Genomic DNA, 26,780 nt, shown 5'->3' on the forward strand with positions numbered 1-26,780 from the left:
ACAGGGTCTTTCTCTTACTGATTGGACCTTAACAATTTGACAAGATTAATTTTCCATGGAGCTGAGAGATCATGCTCCTGCCTGGGTATCAGAAATCTGGATTCATATCCTCATACCTATGTGACATGTACAACTAAGATAAATATGTAATTCTTCCATGATTGAGTAAGGCATGTACAGTTTCATCTTCCAATTTTGGGATCCCCATATTCTTGAGGACTCTATATGTGTTGTTGTTGTCTGCTTTTTCTCATCTTAATTAGTTGAGAAAATTAATTTTGCTTTAGCCCCAGCTTTATATATATATATGTATGTATATATATATATATATATTACACACACACACACACACACACACACACACACACTCTGAGAGGAAGTACACCGAAGGGAGTTTATAATTTCTATTTCCATGGGTTTTAGCATTTAGTGTTTTCCATTAATGCTAATTGTTGCGGTTTTCATCTGTTTAATGAAATATTTTTATATTCTACATGCTTTCTAAAATTTCTATTACATATTTTCACATATATATTACAGTTATCATAAAGCCATTTTTGGATGGCTAAGGGTCAGAGTCAAATATAAGTCTGGTCCTTCAGTTGCTTTGTCTTGTGACAGTATGACATTGTTTTTCTTTATCATGACTTTCATTAAATGTTGACATAACAACAGGAATGTGGGTGTGGCGTTTATACTGATCTGTGATGTGAAAGAGTTTAGAATCACCGTGGGCACAAATCTCTGGCCGTGTCTGTGAAGGAGTTTTTGACTAGGACAACTAGAGTGAGGAGATGTACCTACCAATGGTGACATCCTTCTATAGACAGGGTTGACAGACCCCTTCAGACGAGAAAGGTAGCCCAGCACCAAGTCCTCCCAGCCAGGCACTTCCTGTACACTTCTCCCACTTCCTGACTGTGCACATATTTTGATCATATACCTCATACAGATGCTAACAATACTCTTCTAAAGTAATTCCACTTAACCTATACCCCAAATAAACCCAACTTTTTAAAGTTTTTCTCTTCAGGCATCTTCTCATTACAAAAAGGAAAAGTACTTAATCTAAAAGTTTGATTCTGGATATTCCTTTGCTCTCTGTCAAATCCTTTATAATAAACCAATAACACCAGGAATTGAGCTGATCATCCTTTGACAAAACAAAGAAAAAGACATTTAAAAAGGAGCAAAACCAACATTGAGAAACTTCAGTAGATCATGTGTTTTGATGTTTCCCAGTGACTGGCAAGGGTAGTTCAGGAGTTTTGTGTCTTTGTACCCAATTCATAAGGGAGAGGCTTTCTGCTGGTTGTTGTTTCTTCTCTAACAGCCTACTGCTATGACTTCTTATTTAACATGAGTCTCATAGAAATGATCAGGAGGGGCTTCTCCTACCGTTTAATCACATCCTCCTCTGATTCTTTCCCTGTTCCCCTTCTCCCTTCTATATTCCTTCTTCCTCATCAATGTGCTCTCCTCTTGCTTCTTCTCCATTTATCAACAATGCTGGCACACTGCATGTCTGCCTCTCAAAGGTAATTACATTTCTTCTCCTTCCTTACCATGATTTTGCAGTGTTTGCTTTTGGGTGAGGATAGTTGCTAATTGCTTGCCCTTAACCAAGAGTTTACAGCCTAGTTGTTGTTATTGTTATTAATTCTGGGATTAAAAAGCTTTTCTTTCTTTCCCAGGGGCATAGTGTTAGGGACTTCACATAGTGCTGGAAAGTTCTGTGCCTTTGTCCTGAGGCATGAGTAGGTTCTTATCCCTAACCTTGTTGCTATGGGAATTTTTTTATTCCTGTACCAAAACAACAGATCTTGCCTTTCCCCTGAGGGAGGAAAGAGTTTGTTGTTCTCTCAGTGTTGTAAAGTTTTTAATTCACAAAACAAAAGGTATAGAACGGAATGATGTTGCTTGACTTTGCTCAATAATTAAGTAAATCTTGAATCCCTGTGGCTTAGCCATGAATATTCTCTCTGATAGCCCTCCCCAAACAGCCTCTGCCTTGAACAGGTGGGTCTGGGCGCCAGATAAATGAAAGCTTTTAAACGAATGCAATGTTGTCTTATTTCTGGAAATTCAGTTGCAACAATAGCTTTGAAACTTTATTCAAATTTAGGTTGTTTACTTTCATGGATTTAGTTCATGGCCTTTCTTACTTCTGTGCTCTGAATATATATATATGTATATATATATATATATATATATATATTTGAATATATACAGAATGGTCTTATCAGCCTGTGGGATTTGGTTTCTTTAACTGCTTAGATATCTGAGTTCTCTGATGGACTGTGGAAAAGTTAGGATATGGTAGGATGTTGACATTGCTCATTATTAGTGTGAAAGCAGCATTCTCTCGTAACACTTCACATGTCACAGAAACAGGAATGGAACCAATTCTGACAGCCATAGATATCTGTGCTTTGTTTAGAAAATCCACATAGGTTATATAGCTTTATAGGTGACTTGGGAGGGGATCTTCCCAAAAGGGAAACTAGAAAGGGTGATGAAATTGAGAGAGGGTAGAAGAGTAGGGTAAAGAAAGGAGCATGAGAAGACAAAGCTAGCCCTAAAGGTCCTTTTAACAATCATATGGAAACTGACTACTCTAGAGGCTCCAAAAATATATACACAGATAATAGAAATCTAAATGACCCCTCATACAATGTGTGTGAGTTGGGGGCGGGAGTACAATTACTGCGTGAGACATCAGAGGCCATCCTGTAAAATTTTAAGTTTTGGTCAAGTACTAGGTTTTGTTTTCTGTTTATTGAGAAGGAGAAAGAACATGAAATTGACTGGGAAGGGAGTCAGGGAGGATCTGGCAAGACTTGGAGAAGAGAAAAGAGTATCAAAATACATTTCATAAAAAATTTAAAAAAATAATAAAAATAAAAAGAGAAATAAAAATTTAAAGTTAAGAATGTTAATGTATTTTCTGTTTTTCTTTATAATTTCAGTAGCTTAAGTGCTTTACAGAAATATATATTTCAATATGAATACCTGAGAAATTGTTAGATGGAGCATTATGACTAACATGAAGTTTCAGTGTACTGGATGGGAGCAAATCCATAGACTTCGACTTGCTTAACAAAAAACAGAGTGGGTAATATACTGATTTTCATAAACTGAAAGGAAAAAATGATGTGCAGATGTTAGGTTATGAAGTATTATTGAATGCAAAACCTTCTATACACATGATTTTAATTTAAAAATAAGATTTTAAAAAGAATATAATATTTTCCTTTCTGAAAGAAATATTCAGGGAGAGCTCAGCAGTTAATAACACTGACTGTTCTTCCACAGGGCCTGAGTTCAATCATCCACATGGTAGTTCACAACCATCTGTAGTGGAACACAATGTCCTCTTCTGGTGTGTCTGAAGACTGCTACTGTGTGTGTGTGTGTGTGTGTGTGTGTGTGTGTGTGTGTGTGTGTGTGTGATCTTAAAAAGAAAAAAAGAAATATGCAGGAAAATTTTGTTTCCTATTATGAGCACACTGGTTAATTAGACTTAACTGTGATGGAGTTACTTATTTTTGGTGTTGTTGTTGTCACTGGTCTTTTAAAAGTATCCAGTTTTAAATGTCCATAGTATGAAAAAATTATTTTACAGATAGTGATTTTTTAGGATTTTATTTTTTTGCTAAGAATCATTGATGGTTGACACTTTTAAGTGCCATGAGAATATATTTTATTTTCATGTTTGTGTCCCATGACTCAAAAATAGAATGAATAATAGCCATTTTTAGAATGATTACGTTATGGAAATAGTAAAATATTACCTTCTATCATATCATAAATAATATAAATGTATCACAAATTATACATATATATGTACATATATACATATATATATATGCAAATATATGACCTCTTAAGTATTATAGACTTTGAAATATTCAATTCTGTAGCATACCTTTAGGGTGTTTTTGTTCATCACCCCTGTAAAAAACTAGAGCTCCCAGGAAAAAAAAAAAACGATAACAAAAGAGTACACATGGAGGGACCCATGGCTCGAGCTGCTTATGTAGCAGAGGATGGCATTGTCTAGCATCAAAAGGAGAAGAAGCCCTTGGTTTTGTGAAGGCTCATAACACCAGTGTAGGAGAATGGCAGGATGGTGAGGTGGGAGTCAGTGGATGGGAGGGGGAGCATCCTTATAGAAGTAGTGAAGGGGGTTGTGAAAGGGGGGAACTGGGAAATGTAAATATGTAAAATATTCAATTAAAATAATGTTAACACATTTATCGCTTTAAATTCTTGTCTTATGACAATATTTATGTGCTCATGACTGACTGCTGTCTCCCAAAGTTTTCCTTTCATCCACATAGGTAAACTATTCTCTAAGTATAGGTGGCCTGCAGGGCTGATATAGTATAAATCTTTGGCTCTCATTCCAAGAGTTCTTCTAATCAGTTGGAATCAACAGTGGTCAATGCAAAAGTCTCCCAACCAAAGCAAGCCCAGGACCAGATGGGTTTAGTGCAGAATTCTATCAAAACTTCATAGAAAGCCTAATAACAGTACTGTCCAAACTGCTCAACAAAATAGAAACAGAGGAAACACTACCCAATTCCTTCTATGAAGCCACATTATATTTATTCCTAAACTACACACAGACCCAACAGAGAATTTCAGACCAGTTTCCCTTGTGAATATCAATGCAAAAATAATACAATTCTTGCAAATCAACTTCAAGAACACATTGAAAAGAACATCCATCATGATCAAGTAGGCTTCATCCCGGGGATGCAAAGATGGTTCGATATATGGAAATCCATCAACGTTATCCACTATATAAACAAACTCAAAGAAAAAAAAAACATGATCATCTCATTAGATGATAAGAAAGCATTTGACAAAATTCAACACCCTTTCATGATAAAAGCCTTGGAATGATCAGGAATTCAAGGCTCATACCTAAACATAGTAAAAGAAATATACAGCAAACCAGTGGCCAACATCAAACTAAATGGAGAGAAACTTGAAGCAATCCCATTAAAATCAGGGCCTAGAAAAGGCTGCCTATTCTCTCCCTTCCTATTCAATATAGTACTTGAAGTCCTAGACAACAAAAGGAAGTCAAAGGCATACAAATCGGAAAGGAAGAAGTCAAAATATCACTAATTGCAGATGATATGATAGTATTCTTAAATGACCCCAAAAATTCCACCAGAGAACACCTAAACCTGATAAACTACTTCAGCAAAGTGGATGGATATAAAATTAACTCAAACAAAACAGTAGTCTTTCTCTACTCAAAGATAAAGAGGCTGGGAAAGTAATTGGGGAAATGACACCCTTCACAATAGTCACAAATAACATAAAATACCTCGGTGTGATTAACTAAGCAAGTGAAAGATCTATATGACAAGAACTGCAAGTCTCTGAAGAAAGAAATTGAAGATCTTAGAAAATGGAAAGATCTCCCATGCTCATGGATTGGCAGGATTAATATAGTAAAAATGGTCACCTTGCCAAAGCAATCTACAGATTCAATGCAATCCCCATCAAAATTCCAACTCAATTCTTCAGAGTTAGAAAGAGTAATTTATAAATTCATTTGGAAAAACAAAAAAACCCAGGATGGAGAAAACATCAACAATAAAAGAACTCCCTGGCCTCAAGCTACATTACAGAGCAATAGTGATAAAAATTGAATGGTATTGGTACAGAGACAGGAAGGTAGATCAATGGAGTAGAATTGAACACCCACACACCTATGGTCACTTGGTCTTTAACAAAGATGCTACAATCATACAGTGGAAAAAAGATAGTATTTTCAACATATGGTGCTGGTTCAACTGGAGGTCAGCATGTAGAAGAATGCAAATTTATCCATTCTTCTTGTCCTGTACAAAGTTTAAGTCCAAGTGGATCAAGGATGCATAAAACCAAATACACTCAAAATAATAGAAGAGAAAGTGGGGAAGAACCTCGAACACAAGGACACAGGGAAAATTTTCCTGAACAGAACACCAATGACTTTTGCTCTAAGATCAAGAGTAGACAAACGAGACATCTTAAAATTGCAAAGCTTTTGTAAAGCAAAGGACACATTTTGTCATTAGGACTAAATGGCAACCAACAGATTGGGAAACATTCTTTATCAATCATACATTTGATAGAGGGCTAATATCCAATATATACAAAGAACTCAAGAAAGTAGACTCCAGAGAATCAAATAACCCTAAAATTCGGATACAGAGCTAAACAACAACAAATAAAACCAAAAACAAACAAAAAGAAACAAACAAACAAGAAAACGTAACCAGGGAATATGGAATGGCTGAGAAGCACCTACTGAAATGTTCAACACCCTTAGTCTTCAGAGAAATTCAATCAAAACAACCCTGAAATCCCACCTCACGCCAGTCAAAATGGCTAAGTTCAAAAATTCAGGTGATAACAGATGCTGGCAAAAATGTGAAGAAAGAGAACACTCCTCCATTGTTTGTTGGATTACAAGCTTGTAACAACCACTCTCAGAATCAGTCTGGAGTTTCCTCAGAAAATTGGACATAGTACTACCTGAGGACCCAGCTACACCATTCCTTGGTATATATCCAAATGATGCTTCAACATACAACAAAGACACATGCTCCACTATGTTCATAGTAGTCTTATTCATAATAGCCAGGAGCTGGAAAGAACCCAGATGCCCCTCAAAAGAGGAATGGATACAGAAAATGTGGTACATCTACACAATAGAGTACTACTCATCTATTAAAAACAATGACTTTATAAAACTTGTAGATAAATGGATGGAACTAGAAAACATCATCCTGAGTGAAGTAACCCAATCAAAATAAAACACCCATGGTATGCACTCACTGATAAGTGGATATTAACCCAAAAGCTCAGAATACCAATGATACGAAGTTTGGAGCAGAGACTGAAGCAAAGACGATTCAATGATTTCCCCACCTGGGGATCCAGCCTATGTACATACAGCTACCAAACCCAGATAATATTGCTGATGCCAAGAAGGGCATTCTAACAGGAGGCTGATATAGCTGCCTTCTGAGAGGTTCTGTCAGATCATGACAAATACAGAGGTGAATGATGGCAACCAGCCTTTGAACTCAGAATGGGGTCCCATTGGAGGAGTTAGAGAAAGGATTGAAAGAGCTGAAGGGGGCTTGTAACCCCATAAGAATAACAATACTAACCAACCAGAGCTCCCAGGGACTAAACCACCATCCAAATAGTCCACATGGACAGACCCATGGTTCCAGCTGCATATGTAGCAGAGGATGGCCTTGTTGGGTACCAATGGGAAGAGAAGCCCTTGGTCCTGTCCTGCTTGAACCCCCAGTGTAAGGAATGTCAAGGTGGGGAGGCAGGGAGGGGTTAGTGGATATGTGGGGGAACACCCTCAAAGAAGAAGGGGGAGGGGCTGGGATAGGGGGTTTATGGATAAGAAACTGGGAAAGGGGATAACATTTGAAATGTAATTAAATAAAAAAAATCCAATTAAAAAACTTCACTGTCTTTTGTTACAGGCTTCCTTAAATGAAAGAAATCCCTTTATTTTATACTCCAATGAACAATTTATATCGTACTATTTGCAATCTCTCTTACTTAGAATTCTAAAAGAATTTTTTGTCTATAAATTACATTTAATATGCAAATGTATTCAGAAAGGATTTGCAGAATATTCAATTTAGAACACGGATTTAAATCTATTTTCTAGAATAATTTTCTGAGTTAGTTTGAGTTTTTTTTTAATCCATCCTCACAAGTACACTAAACAATAAAGAGACATTCATTCCTTGAATAGGTCACTGTATTTCCACAGGGGCCTTAATAATGTCAGCTGTGCATTAAACACTGTTGATTTGAAAGAAACATAACTCCTAGGTAGAAGGGGATAATACTATTTTGAGGTAAATTAACCAATTTGTAATGACATCATTATTGGAGTATAAATAAAATACAATCAGAGAACTGGCAAGAGAAATTCTAACTGTATTTTAGAGTATTTGAAAAGACATTACTTAAATGTATCACAGAATTTTCGAATAAACTGTTAAAAGAAGAAACAAATATTCAATGGTTAACGTTCAGGTCAAGGGATTCATTAGAGAACAGAGCTTTCAAGGTACGTATTATAGTTTATTCTACTGCTAGTTTTTCTGAAATTCTGAAGTAGAAATTGAATACAGAGGTGGAACACTGAGGTGAAAGAAAAGCGGCATGGAAATGGTGACAGAATCATTACTAGAAGGTAGTTAATATTTCTCAAACAGTTTAAAGTTTCAACTCTAGAAAGAGGTCATTAGAATGTTACAGAAAACTAAGGAAAGATATTTCTGATATGGTGGTACTCAATTGTCATAAACAAATTCCAATACCTAAAACCAGTTTGCTTAACAAACTGGTTAGAAAATAAATTATGTGCTGAACACTGGGAAATCTGCTAGCCAAGTGCCTAGGTCCTGAGCTCGTGCAGTATAGTTGAGTAGTGAGAGAAACTCCAAATTGAAATAAAGAAAATTTAAAATAGAAACGTTCAAAGTAGGATATGTTACTCCTCTTTCCCATGGGTTGTGTGCTGCTGGTGACCAGCTATCTAATGTGACCATATTGTCACATCCTGTGGGATTATGGCAACTGAAGAACCCTGACATAGCAGCCAAGCTGGAATTTCTTCTATATTTTGGACTCATGATATTAAAAATGTTTTATTACAGTTGTACAGTGAAGAGATATATTTTGCAATGCTGGTCAAGAGGTGAGTTAGCAAAGATCAATACTTGTAGAAGTTGTTGCATTTGTATGGCTCATCAAAGTTCAAAAATAAAAATTAGTACTTAATAATTTAAACTTGAGCAATTGCAAAGTTATTTAAAGACCTCTACTGTAATTAGTGTATTAGGTTTGCAGGATCTGTGTGACACAGTCATGATGGTTATGAACCATGTATTGTAGCGTTGTACTGAAGTGCAGCAGGGCATAGTATAGAAAAGAATACATCAAAAATTATCTGTTAGGGAGACTTTTTTGGCAGTTCTTTGGGAAATTTATGATTTGAAACAACCACATCCTATTTTTAACATTTGGTTTTCAGTGTATATGTATGTGAATTTGTCATATGCTGCAAACTTATGAACTTTTTTTATGATGTACATCATATTCTTCAACTAAACTTCTGTTGTCTGAAAGATATAAGGTATCTTTTACAATTTTCCTGAGCAGTTATATGCATGCATAAGAAACAAATTTTAATAATGTGAGTGTGAAATGTAAGTGTGACCTACATCTGCATGGCACCTGCATAAATATTCACTGTTGTTGCTCAAGGGATATTCATGTGTTTATACTTTTGCCTTTGGGGATATACTTATTTGTCGCAGAGTATACAGTATATGAGAGGCTACATAAAACTCTATTATGCTTTCAAAAATATCTTTAATCTTATACTTTGAGGCAGTTTGGAGCCTGCTTTCTTCTTTTGTAGTAAAATAAATTGCTACATATAGTATTCTGATTACGGTTTCCAGTTCTCCAACTCCTTCCAGATTCTCCCAACTCTGAACTCACCCAAATCCACACACCCTTTCTTTCTCTCTCACATTAGAGTACAAAGAGTACCTAAAGAAAAAATTAGATAAAAACAAAAAAAGCCAACCAACCAGAAAACAAGCCAGAATAAGACAAAACATAAATAAGAGTCAAGCAGAAAGCATAAATGCATATAGACCAAGAGACACATATATCCACAACACAGGAATCCCTCAAAAACAAACAAACAAACAAACAAAACCCCAGAAATCATAATATATACACAAGGGACTTGTCAAAGGTCGGGGGAGCCCTGACAAAGCATTAGAAGACAGAAATCCTCCAGAAACGTCATTGAGCTCATTTGGTGCTGACAATCTACTGCTGGGCATAGAGGTTGGCCTTAAGAGCGGTTTGTATATCCAGTGAAGACTCTATTGGTGAAATCTAAATTTTCATTTACGGTTGGTTTATAGGTGGACCTATGCAAACCCTGTGCATGGTGCCACTGTGAGTTCCTTAGTCTGCCAGCCCTGATGCTCTGTCTAAACAGACTTAATTCTTTGGTGTTTTCCATACCCTCTGGCCCTTCCAGTCTTTCCCTGAATCCTAAGTAGAGTGATTTGATGGAAATATCCTTTTTAGACGTGAGTTTCTCCAGGCTCTCATCCTCTGGGAATCTTATTTGTTCCCACCTACTGCTGGAGAAAGTTTCCCTGACGATGGCTGAGCAAGATTAAAATACATAAGTAAAGAAGAATGACATTAGGAGTCATTATATTGCTACTTTCCTTTAAAAGAACAATAATGTTTGGTTTTCTACTAGGTTGCTAGCTTAGCTAGCTTCATGTTCTTGGACACTCAAGCAGTTTTGGGGTTGGTTAATTTCATGGAGTGGGCCTTCATTTAACCAGTTATTGGTTGGTTGCTGCTCCAGGCTTTTTGCCACTAGTGCAGTAGTGCATTTTGCAGGCAGGTCACCACTGTAGAAGAGTTTACAGATGGGTTGGCATTGATCTTTGTCCTTTTGTAGCATGCAGAGTACCTTCAAGTGCTATGAACACTAGTCAGTAGGGGTGAAGGCACCAGAAAGAAGAGTGAGGACTTAAAGGAGCCACAGGAAAGGGGAAAGCTGGGTCTGCAAAAGGATCCGTGAAACCCCAAGCAATGGAGGAAGAGAGGGAAGACATAACACTCTCCTGTCCAGAAGACAGGAAGACAAATCTCCAAGGCAGGAGATGAGACTGGGAAATTGAAAATGGAGGACAGAAAGGAGAACAAAGGCTGCATACCTGATTCCCAGGCTGGCTTGCTCAGCAAATCTCCAAGGAAAGTGTTTCCAGGTGTTGGCATCAGACATGAAGGAGTAGAGTGAGAGAGGATGACTATAGAAAAAAATCTGCCAGAAAATGACTTTTCATAATTAATATGTTCTGCATGTTTGTCCTTCTTTAGAGGGTTGGATTTCAGTTCTGCCTGGATCTAGAATTTATTATCTCAAAACTTAGCATTATACAACATTTCTAAGTCTTTCTTAGAAAGTCTCAAGCATATTAGGGAGGAAGATTCTGTCTATACAAAAGACTTATCTTAAATGATCAGTGAATTAATCTACATAGAATTCTGTGCATGATCATAACATGCAGTAATAGTTTGATGATTTAACTTGATATCTAGTATTATAATAAACATTCCTTGAACCTCTCTAATGAAGCATAATATAATGGCTAAGTCAAAAGTGAGCTTAGAGGTGAGCCGTGAAGATGACTCAGTCAATAAAGTTGCTGTGCAAGCATAAGAATTAAATTAAGACCCCTGCACCTAATTGAAAAGTCCCTCTAAGCCATTACATGTGAAACCTCAACAATGGGGAGACATATAATTGGCCAAGTCATTTTACTGAGCGCCTAATTCACTCAGAATTGTAAGGTGGACAAAACCAGAGAAAGATGCTCAAAATTCACCTCTGGATGCACCCCCAAACAGGTGTGTGTATATGTGTGTGTGTGTGTGTGTGTGTGTGTGTGTGTGTGAGAGAGAGAGAGAGAGAGAGAGAGAGAGAGAGAGAGAGAGAGAAATTTGGATGTACACACAAAATATATACAACTGGATATGTTAATTTTATTTTGTTTTAAATACAACTAACAAATCTGCACATTTATAAGCTAATTTCAGGATGGAAAGGAAGATTAATGATCATTTACAGAAACAAAGATTTTATTGAGAAGAGATGGCTAAATTGTGTGGAGTATATATCTAAGTATAATTTTCTTCTTTAATTTCTTTATCTAGTTGACACATATATAATGTTTACTAATGTTATGAAGCGTAATTACTAATATCTTCAACCAAAATCTTTAAATGTTTCTATTTCAGAACTTTGAGTAACTTTCCAAAAATCAAAGCTTACTTTGATAAATTGATATATTGGTATAAGAGGATACATAATCTTTAATTTGAAGAGTTGTGTACTGAGACTGAATTTGGTTAAAGTCTCTTTAATGAGATATATGTGTCTAAAGTTAACACCAATAAAGACTTGTGTGATATAGAAAAATGCAATACAATTATTAAAATTATTATTTCAAAATAATGCTTAGTCAACAGGGAAAGGCACTATTTGAAAGGATTTGAAGGCTTAGTAGGTATGGTCTTGTTGGGGGAAGTGTCTCTTCACAGCAGTAGAGCACTGACTAAGATACAGCACTTTAGGCCTGTATGCTTGCATGCTTAGTCCTCAGTTTGGTGAACTATTCAAGAAGGGCTAGAACATGTGACCTTGTTGGAAGAATATGTCACTGGGAGTGGGCTTTAAGGTTTCTAAAGCCCATGCCAGGTCTAGTCTTGCTCTCTCTGCTTGATGCCTGAGTGTCAGGATGAAAAGTTTTGTTACTACTGAAGAACCATGACTATCTGTTTCTACCACAATGATCACTAACTGACCTTCTAAAACTGTAAGGAAACTCCTAATGAGTTGCCTTGAACTTCTGGCCAAGTCATCTCACAGCAATATCATCAAGTTTGCCCCTCCATGTGTCATCAAGGAGGGTAAGATCCAGGAGTCAGTGGAAATCATCAACAAAACCATCTTGTTCTTCTGAGAGTAGGAACTTTGGGGAGCCATCTTCAGACAGAGTTCTTGTGAAACTCTGCTTGCAATGAACAGATTCCACTTGTCTATCTCCTAAAAGACATTTTTTGAATATATATTATGTATTTCAGTTGATGCGTAGTAGAGTGATACCTAGGAAGCTGCAAGTGGCTGTGTGACCAAAGAGTGAGAGCGAGAGGCATCTCTGTTAAAGTTTGACTGTGTGGGAACTTTCTAAGGAGAAACAGCCTGCAAATCAAGTAGTACGATAATGTTCATTCGTTTTTACAGTTTCCTTGCTGGTGTGAATATTTGGTATTTGGAAGTTATTTCTGAGATACTACATAAGAAACTAGCTTGACCTTGTGCTGGTTGAATCATTATAATCAATGATGAGAAGATGTTAAGATGAGTGAAGGTTAAGCATATATAAAATACTAGTTTAAAGGAAACTTTGCATTGGTCAATATCAGAATATAGAACACAGATTCTGAGAATTCATTTCTAAATTATACTTCAAGTGCTCGATTGCAATTTGTAAAACATTTATTTTCAGTATTTCTTTGAACAAAGCTTAAGTTTTTTAGCCCCCCTCCCCCAAAACACACACACACACACACACACACACACACACACACACACACACAAAGAAAAACAGAGTTGCCTCGGTCATGTTGTCTCTTCACAACAATAGAATAGTAACTAAGGCAGGAATAGACCCAATGCTTTGCAGTTCTCTTATTTGGAGCCTATCAAGAGTTCAAGTAATGATGCTGTCTATGCAGTGATCTGTGTGTATAACAGAAGCCTTTTCGGTTGTTTTGAGATCCTGTTTTTACTTTTATTTAGAAATGTCTGATTCGATGAGCAACCTTTAAAGAAAACAGATTTGGAGAAACATTATTTATATTCGACTAGTATTTCTACACTGCCTTTTTGTGAAAAATATTAAGAAAAAGCCTGTTTTTCAGGCTTAGACACCATAGTTTAAATGTGATCATTTTGGCCCCATTCAGCTCATACGGAAGCTCATGCCAAACAACTGAGGTGACAATTACACAGCTGGCAGTCGTGAGATATTTTAAAAATGTACATTGCATTCTGAGCAGACACAGAGATTGTTAGTGCTGTCCTTGTTCTAAAGCCTGATATGCTACAAAGGGACCAGGTTCCTATTATCTCTGGTAGAGGTAGCACTGACCTGACCTCAAACCACAACACGTGAGTGCCCTTGGCTGATAATACAATTCAACACTTACTATTAGCTTATTGTCATCTGTGACATTTGAGATTCTGAAGCCCATAGCATTTCCCTGTCTTACGTGTGCACTCACATATTCCAATTGTCCTCTTGGCACTGGAACAGAAAACTACACATCCAAATAAATTTGAACTAAATGCAACTAGAAGTCTACAGTTTTGAAATGTGTCATTTTCCCACAGAGAAATTTCTGGGAACATTGCCCAAATCAGACTTGTATCTTCAGATACCAACTTGAAATGAAGCAAAGACAAAATTTCTTGCCATACTTGCATACTATTATATATACATACACATATCTGTATATACATACATATATCTGTATATACATACATACATACATACATACATACATACATACATACATACATACAAGATATCACATAATTCCCACATTTATGGTATATTGACTTATTATGGAATTTTAAATGAAAAGGGACCCTTTAAATTAAGAGCTCCCAATCCTTCCATCTCTATGACCTACTTCTAAATTTCCCACAGCAGAGAAGAAAAAAAGATTAAAAAGATTAAATAACAAATACATTTTCTTTTTAAGAAAAGAGACATTATTATTAATCCTAAATTCATTAAAAGGGTCATGTTTTTAAGCAGCACTTGTTGACCTAAAGCTCACCATGAGCAACAGCCTAGCCTTGAACTTGTGGCCATCCTCCTGCTTCAGCCTCCTTAGCATTGGAATTAGAGGCACATGCCCCATGCTTAAATTATATCTGAATTTAGATGACCCAAAAAATAAAATAAAAAGTTAGTTGGTGGTTTAATTTTATCATATATTGAGAACATTCTCTACACATCTGTCTTTAGATCTTTTATTGGTCTTTGTCTTTATTAATATTTATATCACAAGCCAATATACGCTCAAATACTTTACAGTAACTCTATGCTGAAAGTGTCCAAGAAATTAATTAAGAACACAAATTCATGAGAGAACTTAAATAGGACAGAGATAAACTGATCAAAATTTAAGAAAACACTGAATGGAATATGAAAAATTAGGAATGAAAACTGAATTCAACAATGAGATAGAAATATTGAAGAGAACTGAGATGAAGTCTTAAGTGAAAAACCAACATCAATGGAAGTGGAGAGAATATGTCCAGGAAGAGAATATTGAGGCCTGAAGATAAAGAGAAGAACTGGATCATTCAATTAAAGTTATGATAAATTAAAAAAATCACGAACAGAGTATACAAGACCCTTGAGACAAAATAAAATAACCAAATCTAAGAATTGTTGACAACGAAGAGGAGAGGAGGAGGAAGGAAGGATGATGACCTTTTATTTCAAGTCAAAGACATAGATCATAGCTTCAATAAAATCATGGAAAAAGTGTTCCTAAATCTAAGGCAAGAAAAGCCCATTAATATACAAGAGGCACACTGAACCAGAACCAGAAATGAAGCTCCTTGTGCTACATTGTAAGCAAGACACTAAGTATACAGAATGGACAAAGATGAGCAAAGCTCACGTGAACTCACAGAGATCGAAGCATCAAGCACAGGGCATACCACTGCTCTGCATTAACTCTTCTGCATATGTACTATAATTTCCAGTTTAGAGTTCTTATCGGATTCCTTAGTGTGAGCAGGGGTTGATCCTTAGGAATGAGGTTCTTTTCCTTCTGTTGGTGTGATGTGATTCTTTTTTCTTATTACATTTTATTTTGTTATATTTTAAAACGAATGAATGAAAGACTGACTGAATGAATGAAAACCTAGCTACTCAGCTAAAGGTTAACTATTGAATTATCACTTATGTCAGCTGGGAGAGGAATAATCAATTTTTTTCCAATACGTAATACTGTGTTTATAGTCTAGGACAGGTGTCATGTTTAGTAGTAGTTGACCAACATAAAATTGAACCCCACAGCTTGTTTTTGTTGTCTGTTGTTGTTGTTGTTGTTGTTGTTGTTGTTGTTGTTGGTGGTGGTGGTGGTGGTGGTGGTGGTGGTGGTGGTGGTGGTGGTGGTGTGTGTGCACGTGCGCACACGTGCTGTTATTTGGTGAGTTTGGTGAGTTTGGCACACTTTGGTGAGTTTGCTACCTTACTTTTCAATGTCGTTTTAATTTGTTTATGTTGTTTTCTTGTTTGGGGGCACTTTTATTTTTGTATTGGATTTTTATTTTTGTATTGGGTTTTTGTTTTATTTTTAAGAAAGAAATTAAATTTGGGTGTGTAGGGAGGGGGAGAGTATCTGGAGATCAAAATATTTCACATATATATATCAAACACATTTTAATTAAAATTTTTTAAATAATGAAAAATATAATTAATAATAAATAAAAAATAAAAGAAAGTTGTATATGTGTGTGAGTCTGTGTATATGTGTATGTGTGTTTGTATGTATGTGTGTGGTGTTTGTGTGTGTTCGTGTGTGTGTGTATGTGTGTGTGTGTGTGTGTGTGTGTGTGTGAGAGAGAGAGAGAGAGAGAGAGAGAGAGAGAGAGAGAGAGAGAGACCTCCAGTTACATATAAGGGCAGAGAATGGGGGAAATATATTTTATTTAAAATATATTTTATTTAAAATATATTTTATTTTATTTTATATTTTAATTAAAAGTAAAGGTAAATTGCAGTTTTAAAATGAATGAATTTATTTTATAATGATCTTTTTATTTACTGAAGCCTGTTTTCTTTGGATATTTGGCAGCAATGAACACTAGGAAGAAAGTCTGTGCATTCATTAGGTAGAAACCAAGTTCTTTATCTTCTAACAAAGGCTTCCCTTTACAGCAACGTACTAACGTATTCTGATGCCCAAACAGTATTCTGATACCAAAACAGAGGCTCCAAGTAAGGTGAGAAGAGGGCATGTTCTAAAACTAAAAGAGTAATCCTTTGCCACTTTTCTTTATTCCTTCCACAGTTAATCACCCATAAGGATTACCACGTCATAAATCACATAAAAGGAGTCCTAAGTTGTAAGTTAAAATCCAAGAAAGGAGAAAGTTTCATAATTATATAATTCATCTTTGTGAAGATTCTTAAGAAAATCTAGATCTGGGTAATTCTCTTCAGTCTCGTGAGGCTAAACAAGCTTAATCCAGAATGTGTGTTGATTTCTAAAACAACAGTTTATTTTCATCATTTTTAACTATGTATATTTTATTTGCCTGATGCATTTGTCTAAGAGGTTCACTGCCTCCATCTACAAACCAAGGCTTAGTCCTGGAAGCTTCTAGCCTCTGTAACTTCTTATTTGGCCTAGAATGCTTTCAGCCTAAGACTTAGTGCTAAATAACCTAACACTTTCTCACTCTTTCTGAATTCTGGCTGCCCGGTAAACTCAGCTGTTCTATCTCCAAAGCCTCCTGTCACCACTGTGAATGACATAGTATCTATGTGACTTGAAGCTATAGAATATCATAAAATGTAGAACCATGAAATTATTGTTAGTCATTTAAAGTTGTGTGTTCTTTTTCAGACAAGGGTATTTAGAGCACAGTGGAGTGGTGAGATTTACAAAGAACTTCATTATGGGAAGCCATGCAATGTGAAAATTTATTCAAGGTCCAAGACACAGAAGGGACATGTGGTCTCCTATGCTGAGCTGAGCAGGCTGTTTCTGGGCAGTTACTATGAAAAGTGTGTGGAGAAATGTCAGAAACATACACTGTTGTGGTTTGGGTGTGAAGTGTTCTCCCTGGGCTCATGTGTGTGAATCTTGGTCCCCAGCTGGAGTCATTGTTTGGGAAGGTTGTGGAACCTTTACAAGGTAGAGCTTCACTGGAGAAAGTGGGTCACTGGTGGCAACCCTTGAGACTCTATACCCCAGCCTTACTTCCTGTTCACTCTTGTCCTCCTAAGTGGAGGCACGGGTGTGAGCAGTGAGTTATGTCTTCCTGTTACCAAGTCTTTCTTGCCTGTTTCTGAGTTTTCTATACCATAATAGAATGATCTCAAATTGTAATCCAAAGTAAACTCTTCCTCCTTTAAATTGTTTCTTTCAGAACTTTTGGGAGACGTTTCTTTTGGAAGAAATGGGAGAAGGAACTAAGACAGATTCTTCATTTCTGATTATAGAAACATTGTCTTTAAAGAGGCAGTATACACCAGATTGCAGTGTCTGTATACATAAAATATCAACATACATTAAGTTGTTTGTTGGGCCTAACAGCAATCCAAGAGTTTAAGTATTTTTTTCCAGGTAAGACTATCCATGTTTATCTATTGCTTCACGCTGAACTTTTAGCAACCTTAAACATGAAACATGTTATTTGTTCAGTTTTACATAATAGCCAAAACTTTTAAATGTCAGTTCAATGGCTTAAGATCACTCAGAATGTCCTAGGTGCTCAAGACATTGTTATTTAACTGAGCCAACTGTGATGATGACACCTGCTATGGTTCCTAGGTTTGATCAAATTGTGTATGTTTACTCTGATGCATTAACATCTGGACATCAAGACAGATTCTTGCTCATTAGAAAAGGCCTCAAAAGAAAAAAAAAAGGATTTCAGTACTTCTTTGGGCATTTAAATTCTCCTTGCTGTTGGAATTAGCAGAGTTTAGTGTTCTGCACAGCTCCTTCTACTCTCTGATGTCAGATTCACTGTTTAAACCATGCTGTGCTGGTTGGCACTCCAGAAGCCTCAGCATACGTACCCTGAACTAAAGTACTGTCACACCTCTGCCGGGAGAGCTGAGAAGACTTGGGAACATTCTTGCCAAGTGGCTTCTGAGAGACTTGCAAGTAGATTCAGAATGTGTAGTTCCTCTGGCAATCAAGAAGCGTGGCAGTTTTCCAGAACTTGCCACTGAGAAAGCCCTGCACTTTATGTGACAACTGGCTCTTAAAGGCGAGTGTACTGCGTGTGGATATCCTACGTGGCACTGTATGGTCACTATTGCTCAAGTCCCAGTCTTTTCTGTGGGACACAAACCACAGGTTTCACTGGAAACTGTCCTGTAAATAGTTTTACAATTTTTATAACTGGAGTTTCAGGACCCCAATGATATTTTTTTTTGTTCTTTTTTTCGGAGCTGGGGACCGAACCCCGAGCCTTGCGCTTCCTAGGTAAGCGCTCTACCACTGAGCTAAATTCCCAGCCCCCCAATGATATTTTTGAATTCCAGTTTCTACGGGTGAGTGATTCTGCTGTTTGGAATCTTGGGTAAAGCGAAAGGGTTTTAACTAGAAGCATTCCCTGGAGCTTGAAATATATTTATTCTACCTAATGATCATCAGGCACATTCTTCTTTAAAACAGAGCAAAACAAACAAATATTCAAACAAAAAACTATCTGTGGGCAACTAAGGACTGCTGATAGGAGGAAAAAACTGTAAACAGTCTTCCCTAGGGAAGATTTCCCCAATGGTTATCCAATACTAAAAGATCATCCCTAAAGTCACATACATACAAGTAACATTATACTGGCTGAGAAGATCATATTTACATATTCAAAAGTATATATGTCCATATATGTATATATAGTTTATATTTATTATACTATATGACAACAATTAAAGTAAAAGATACCACAAATTGGAGGTGGGTACATGGGCAGGAAGAAGAAAAAAATGTAATTATTTATATTTTAATTTCAAAATGTAAAAAATGGAAAATGATACGTTTCTACAGGGTTCTTGTTGAACTGAATGGCTGGCCCATGGTACCGTTGTTACTCTTTTGTTTTATTGCCATTAGATGATTTCAGAACTCAAAGATATCAAATAGCACTGTGGGAAGTGAAAGGTCCCAACGTTGCTGGCCAAATGGAAATGCTGTGTTGAAGAAGGCATCAGGATCTATACTAGTGTTGGCTTGGCTTTTTATAAAAGTGTCAGCTAACCCTCTGGGAGAATCATCTCTTCCCACTAATCTAGGTAACATGAAGCAGATTCATTAGCCCAGTGGATTCATCACTAGATAGAAATTGCCACGAGTTCCTGAGAGTAGTTCATTGGTGTCTTGTAGTTTAGGTATTGCTGTTTTGGGGTTCTGAAACAACTACAATAGGACAGGTGTTCTTTAAGTGGGAAGATGGGGGTGTTTCTTCAACTCTGTCCAGTCTTCTTTCTTCCTCTCTCTCTCTCTCTCTCTCTCTCTTTCTTTCTTTCTTTCTTCCTTTTCTTTCTTTCTTTCCTTCCTTCTTTCTTTCTTCCTTTCTTTCTTTCTTTTCTAACATTCTTTCTAACGTTCTTTCTTTTCTTTCTAACATTCTTTCTTTTCTTTCTTTGTTTTTGATTTCTTTTACATTTTATTTTACAATATAATGATAATTTATTATTATTATTATTATGCTTATTTTATTTACATTCTGCTCAGTACCCCCCTCTCAGTCACCCCTCCCACAAATGCTTCTGCCCACCTCCCTCCCTTTTTTCTATGCGTTGTTTGAGGACCCCTGAATATCACCATACCCTATGTGGCCAGTATTTTTAATCCAAGTCATTCTTTGTCTTTGTTGATTCATTTTACCTCCCCTCTTGATCCCATGACCACTCATGCCTCTCAGTGAAACATTTATTGTCTTTTTATTTAGACAACATCCTCATGGCTTTTTTTTTTTTTTGCAAAGATCCTTGAAAGAGTCTTTGGTCTAATTCTTTATTAGTTTTTTTCTCTAAAAATCTAGTTTTTGATATTGTATATTGTTTGTTTTCTGCTTTCACCTCCATTAGTTTTATAATTTTTTAACATATAAATTTTATAACATTTATAACATTGTCTTCTAATATTTTGAAATCATATTTATTTTTAGTTCATTCAGGGATATAAATTCATCCCTAAAAATCAGAATACCTGCATAAAAATGTAGGTGAATCATTATTATCTTTACATTTGAAAAGTTACATATTTATTCTTTTATTATTATTGCATTTTTCTTTAGTAATTTAATTATTTGTTATTTGTTTGGGTTTTTTTGAAACAAGGTATCTTGTGCCCCATGTTGACTTCAAACTCTCTATGTAGTCAAAAATGACCTTGAATTTCTGGCTCCCCTGCCTCTACCTTCTGAGTGCTGGGGGATAGGCAGATATAGCTCAGGAAACCATTTTAAACATGCGAATATATAGTAGTCGTACCCTTTTGCCTTCTCAGTTTTTAGTGTAAAGGGATTGTACTCAGAGAACCAAGTATATAGTTGTTTTTATGAGGCTGTTAAGAACTTCCTTAGGGGGAACGTAGCAACTGAGTCTTTTGGAGTGGGGTCTGGAGAAAAGTCACCACTGGTACTGCCTTGGCTCACTTAGAAGCTGCTTGAGAATGGCTTGAAAATGGAGGCTTCTCACCCAGGAACTCACTTTCCACATGAGTATGCTACTCAGTACCCTCCAGCAGCATTCCAAGGACTTCCAGAATACTCTGGATGCCTCATACTCTAGACTAAGTAGCAAGGCCTTCAGTCTGGTTATCCAGGCTGGCTACACACTCACAACAGCTGGCTGTGGAACTTATGATGCAACACCATTTCCTTTTCAAAATGACAGGCTATAGTCCTTGTATTCGTTCATAATGGATGTCGGCATCACCACCTCTTCTGAACTGCCAACTTGGGCTAGAACACTTAAATTAGATAGATCAGATTCTCATTCACCAGTAAATTGAATTTCTGAAAGTGTTAACAGGCTTTGAAACAAATAATGTTTGAAATTAAAAAAGCAAAAACAGCCTTGAACAGATGGTTTGCATTGCTGTGGAAGATACTGATTGTTGCCCTTAAAAGTGCTAAGAAACATCTAGATCTTTCACCTTGACTATACTGGATAATCTGTGCCAATAAGTCATGACTCTGGAGAGACCCCTAAAATGCAATAGTTGTTGCTTCTCTAGCTGCCTCAAGCTGACAGAAATCCAAACTATTCCTGGTGTGCTGAAAAGTTATGTGACTTAGAACTGCCAAAGCTTATTCTTCAAGATGAAAAGAAGGAGGATGTTCTAAAAGTTGGTGGTCTGTGTGCTGCTTCCACCTGCTGTTTGGATAATGGTTTTGAGATCAAGTCTCTTGATGAGGTGTCTAGAGGTGACAAGATTCCCCAAGCAGTGTACTCATTCTGTGAGAGGCCTTTGCAGATTCAGATAACTTTGGGTTCCAGTTCCAGCTATATAACTTGATGTGACAATGAAAGCTGTGAGGCTTGGAAACAAGCTTCTCCTCAGAGATTACATGTTGTGAGTAGGGAATAAAAATCATAAGCATGGTGGGAACTAATGAAAGAAGACAGAGAATGTTTGAAGTATACATGATGAGACTAAACGGGAAACTCATTGCTCTTTTTGTTTCCTCATTGAGATTTGTCAGAGTTACAGTGTAAAATTTGAGGCATAGTATGTTCAATTTTGCTTTCTAAATGATGGCTTTCCTTCTACATAATTGGAATAAACATGGATAATTATCTTTACAAACTTCTAATAAAGTTGATGAATTCAACATAAAAATAAGGAGAAAATGTATGATTAGAAATAAAACATTTTATGGAAAAGTTAAAAAAAAAAGAGCTTTCTTAGAAGGTAGCTCAAGGTCATGCTTCGTGCTTATCCCACGTGGATGTAGAAATAAACTATATTGTGTGTTTGCTTGGGACTTTGCTTTGTGTTTATCTATTGGTTGCACATGTTGTTTTTTTGTAAAAAGTTGCTATACCTTATTCATTTTGTACGCTTGAGTTGTCTTCTGAAGGAAAACAATGCATCACGATTATGAACTTAGAAATTTTTGGTAATCATGACAATGGTTTTGCTCCTAGATTTTGAAGATAGTTTTTAAAAAATGTTTAACTTTACCCATCTGTTGCTGGGTTGCTTACGTTATGATTAGGTATTATCTAGTCTTACCCACATTTAATTGGTTTTCTACCTTAAACTCAAATTTTTCTTGGGTGGCAGTTTTCTTAGTGTTTGTATGATTTTTTTATGCACTCATTTTCAATTCTGTATTTTTAGCTGATTAATTTATTCATTTTTAATTTCTGGAGAGTGCTTAGGACGTAGCATTAAGCTAAATTGTATCCTCGCCCATTTTGTTCTCATAATGCTGAGTTTAAACATTTATATTTCTTTCTATTATTTATATTGAAATTTTTTTATACTTGGCTTTGTGTTTCCTGTTTATCATGCCTATATGTATCTTCCTACCACATCTTTCATACCTCCTGCTAGTTTTATAGCAGTTTGTATATAATTATATATGTAAATGTATATCTATATTTGTATAAAACCTAAAAATTTACTGATTACATTTGAAGTCTAGTATCTGAGCTTATGGAATATTTTTTTCTAACAACTTTTAGAGTGGTAGAGTATTTTTAGCCACATTAGACTTCATCAATGTATCTTAAATACTTTACAAAAGAAATGACATAGTGGTCTATCTCTTTATAATCACTATTGTAGAAATTTTTAATCCCAATCTGGGGTTTCTACCCTGCCTTTGACTATTTACTTCCTGGGTAAAAGACACACACAGCCTTTATAACAAGCCTTTAAGGACACAAGAGCTGGGCAGATAGCTACCCTCTATGCTACTAAAATCTATTTCCTATGGAGAACTGAGTTATCACTTACTATGTTTTACCTGGGCTGCTCTTAACTCCAATTGGCCAACCCTCAGGGCCACATTTTCATGACTAGTCTAACCCATGATAGCTTCTCCTTCTTCCTCTACCTTTTCCTATCCCTTGAGGTCTTTCTTTGACCCCAAGTCTGGGAATCCTAAACTCCACCTATCTCTTCTTTCCAACTATTGACTGTTGGCAACTTTAATTACCAATCAGAAATAACTTGGGGACAGGCTCACTTGGGTCTTCGTGCAGACTCCAGGTCTTGGGGCCCACACATAGCATTAAAATAGATAGCAATGCCAAACCTCAACCCTCTACTTAAATTGTTTATTTCACTGCCTTATTATTATTAATTTAATAATAAAACACTATTATTAAATTAATTTAATTAATTATTTCACTGTCTTATTATTAATTTAATAATAAAACAATATTATTAAATTTATTTAATAATAATTATTATTTGAATAATAAAACATCATTTGTTTCCAATTATCACCTTGTTTAAAAAATGACATCCTTCAAGTCTGGGTTCACTTTCAAGTGAAGGTCATTCTTTGAAGATTCTTTAAGTTGAGGCCAGTGAATCTGTAATCAGTTTGCTACTTTGTATCTTAATGTCCTTATCCAAACTCAGAAATATTGATTTGTCATTGTGTAATACTATAAAAGCATTTACTTTTCTCTTCATATTTTTAATAATTATTCATTTCAGTATTAGGGGAATCGGTAAGCCATTGAAAGAGGGGGATATATTGAAAGGCTAGTTTAAACTCTAGGGGAGCTTTTGGGACTCCACAGAGGGCACCACCATTTGAAAGGAGAATTTGCCCTCTAGCTACTTTTTTCTCTTTTTTTTCTCCTGCCTCTAATTTTGATTTGTTTTGACTCTCACATAATAATTGTCCATATCTGCAAGGCTTCCAATGTTTTTTATTGAAAAATTCATAAAATATATTTTGATCCTATTTTGCCCTCCCCCTACTCCCCCCAGATTCTCTCTACTTCTCCACCGATCCAACTTTACACCTTCTTTCTCTCATTAGAAAACAAACTTTTCTCTCTCCTCCAGCTGAGCAAGATGCCCAAAGGAAAGGAGGCCAAGGGGAAGAAGGTGGCCCCAGCACCCACAGCTGTCAAACAGGAGGCCAAAAAGGTAGTCAATCCTTTGTTTGAGAAAAGGCCGGAGAACTTCCGCATTGGGCAGGACATCATCCCAAAGATATCTAACAGGCTTCGACAAATGGCCCCTCTACATCAGGCTGCAGTGGCAAAGAGCCATCCTCTTTAAGCGGCTCAAAGTACCTCCTGCCATCAAACAGTTCACCCAGGCCCTGGACAGGCAAACAGTGACTCAGCTGCTTAAGCTTGCCCATGGGTACAAGCCAGAGACAAAGCAAGAGAAAAAGCAAAGGCTACTGGCTGGTGCTAAGAAGAAAGCTGTGGGCAAAGGGGACATCCTAACTAAGAGACCGCCTGTCCTCCGAGCAGGGGTTAATACAGTCACCACCTTGGTGGAGAACAAGTGGCCCATACATATACAGCCACCCAATTAGACAAGATGGATGAAGCAAAGAAGTGCAGACCGACAGGAGCCGGATGTAGATCGCTCCTGAGAGACACAGCCAGAATACATCAAATACAGAGGTGAATGCCAGCAGCAAACCACTGAACTAAGAACGGAACCCCCGTTGAAGGAATCAGAGAAAGAACTGGAAGAGCTTGAAGGGGCTCGAGACCCCATATGAACAACAATGCCAAGCAACCAGAGCTTCCAGGGACTAAGCCACTACCTAAAGACTATACATGGACTGACCCTGGACTCTGACCTCATAGGTAGCAATGAATATCCTAGTAAGAGCACCAGTGGAAGGGGAAGCCCTGGGTCCTGCTAAGACTGAACCCCCAGTGAACGTGATTGTTGGGGGGAGGGCGGCAATGGGGGGAGGATGGGGAGGGGAACACCCATAAAGAAGGGGAGGGGGAGGGGTTAGGGGGATGTTGGCCTGGAAACCGGGAAAGGGAATAACATTCGAAATGTAAATAAGAAATACTCAAGTTAATAAAAAAAAAAAAAAGAAAGAAATCTGTACTCTACCAAATTGGAAAAAATTGAAATAAAATTAGTAAATTTCTTGAAATGTACTATTTAATACTTGATATATTCTATTAAAGTTAAATCAAGATCAGATAAGCAATTTAATTGAAAAAAAAAAAAACAGAAGTCTCAGCTGGTGGTGACTGCCTGTGATGTAGATCCCATTGAGCTGGTGGTTTTCCTGCCTGCGCTCTGTCGAAAGATGGGGGTGCCCTACTCCATCATCAAGGGAAAGGCCAAGTTGGGGCACCTGGTCCACAGGAAGACATGCACCTTCATGTTGCCTTCACACAGGTTAACTCGAAAGACAAGGGTGCTCTGACTAAGCTGGTGGATGCTATTGGGACCAATTATAATGACAGATACAACCAGATCTGCGGCCACCGAGGAGGTAACATTCTGGGTCCTAAGTCTGTGGTTGTCATTGCCAAGTTGGAAAAGGCAAAGGCTAAAGAACTCACCACTAAACTGGGTTAAATGTACACTAAGTTTTCTGTACATAAATATAATTACAAAATTATCTTCCAAAAAAAGAAAGAAAACAAACTCAATTTTGAAAAAGTAGCAAACAAAGCAGAAAAGGAAGGAGGAAGAAGAGGAGGAGGAGGGGGAGGAGGAGGGGGAGGAGGAGGGGGAGGAGGAGGGAGAGGAGGAGGACAACAAGGCACAGGAAACATGCATAGAGACACAAACACACACAAGTGAAACCCATAAAAACACAAATAAAAATTAGAAAACAATCAAAAGGCCAGGAGGATAAAAAAGATGATTATATAATGCAATCTGAGGTTTTAAAAAAAAAGTCTGTGAAACACCTGCTTCCTCTTCTTCACCTATAAAATTGCATTGAAAGAAAGGTCAAAGAGAAGAAATGAGGTGCAGGAAGTACTAAAGAAATTATAAATGCTCTCCATATTAGAGGAGTCAGATATGTTTATGGATTTTAATTTTATGAAGTACTCAGAAAGCCTCCAGATTCTTGTTTTGTAATTTCTTTTACTTTAAAAATATTACTGTAATTATTTTAACCAAATCCTCCTTGCATATAAGACATAAATGAGTTCACTTTGTATTGGCCATTTGCTTGTGATCAAGGAGTGTGCCCTTACGTGTGCTTTATATACCAAGGAAGACTATATTGGAGAATACTAATACTTTCTTTGCAACCAGCTGTTGATTAGATAGCTTCTGGATTAGAATAAAAGTCAAGACCCCCTTTTCCTCTCAGTGCTAGACTCCATGTGGCTTAAAATTGTGTAGGCTCTGTACATGCTGCCAAAGTCCCT

The 26,780-nt window shown here is 36.8% G+C and overlaps 1 pseudogene; it reads left to right on the plus strand.

Moving 5' to 3' along the window:
• Window positions 1-22,012, plus strand: part of Plscr2-ps1 (phospholipid scramblase 2, pseudogene 1) — a 122,799-nt pseudogene extending 100,787 nt beyond the window's left edge.
• The last annotated feature ends 4,768 nt before the right edge of the window (window positions 22,013-26,780 follow it).

This window comes from Rattus norvegicus, chromosome 4 (genome assembly GCF_036323735.1).
Source record: "Rattus norvegicus strain BN/NHsdMcwi chromosome 4, GRCr8, whole genome shotgun sequence".
Lineage (NCBI taxonomy): Eukaryota > Metazoa > Chordata > Mammalia > Rodentia > Muridae > Rattus > Rattus norvegicus.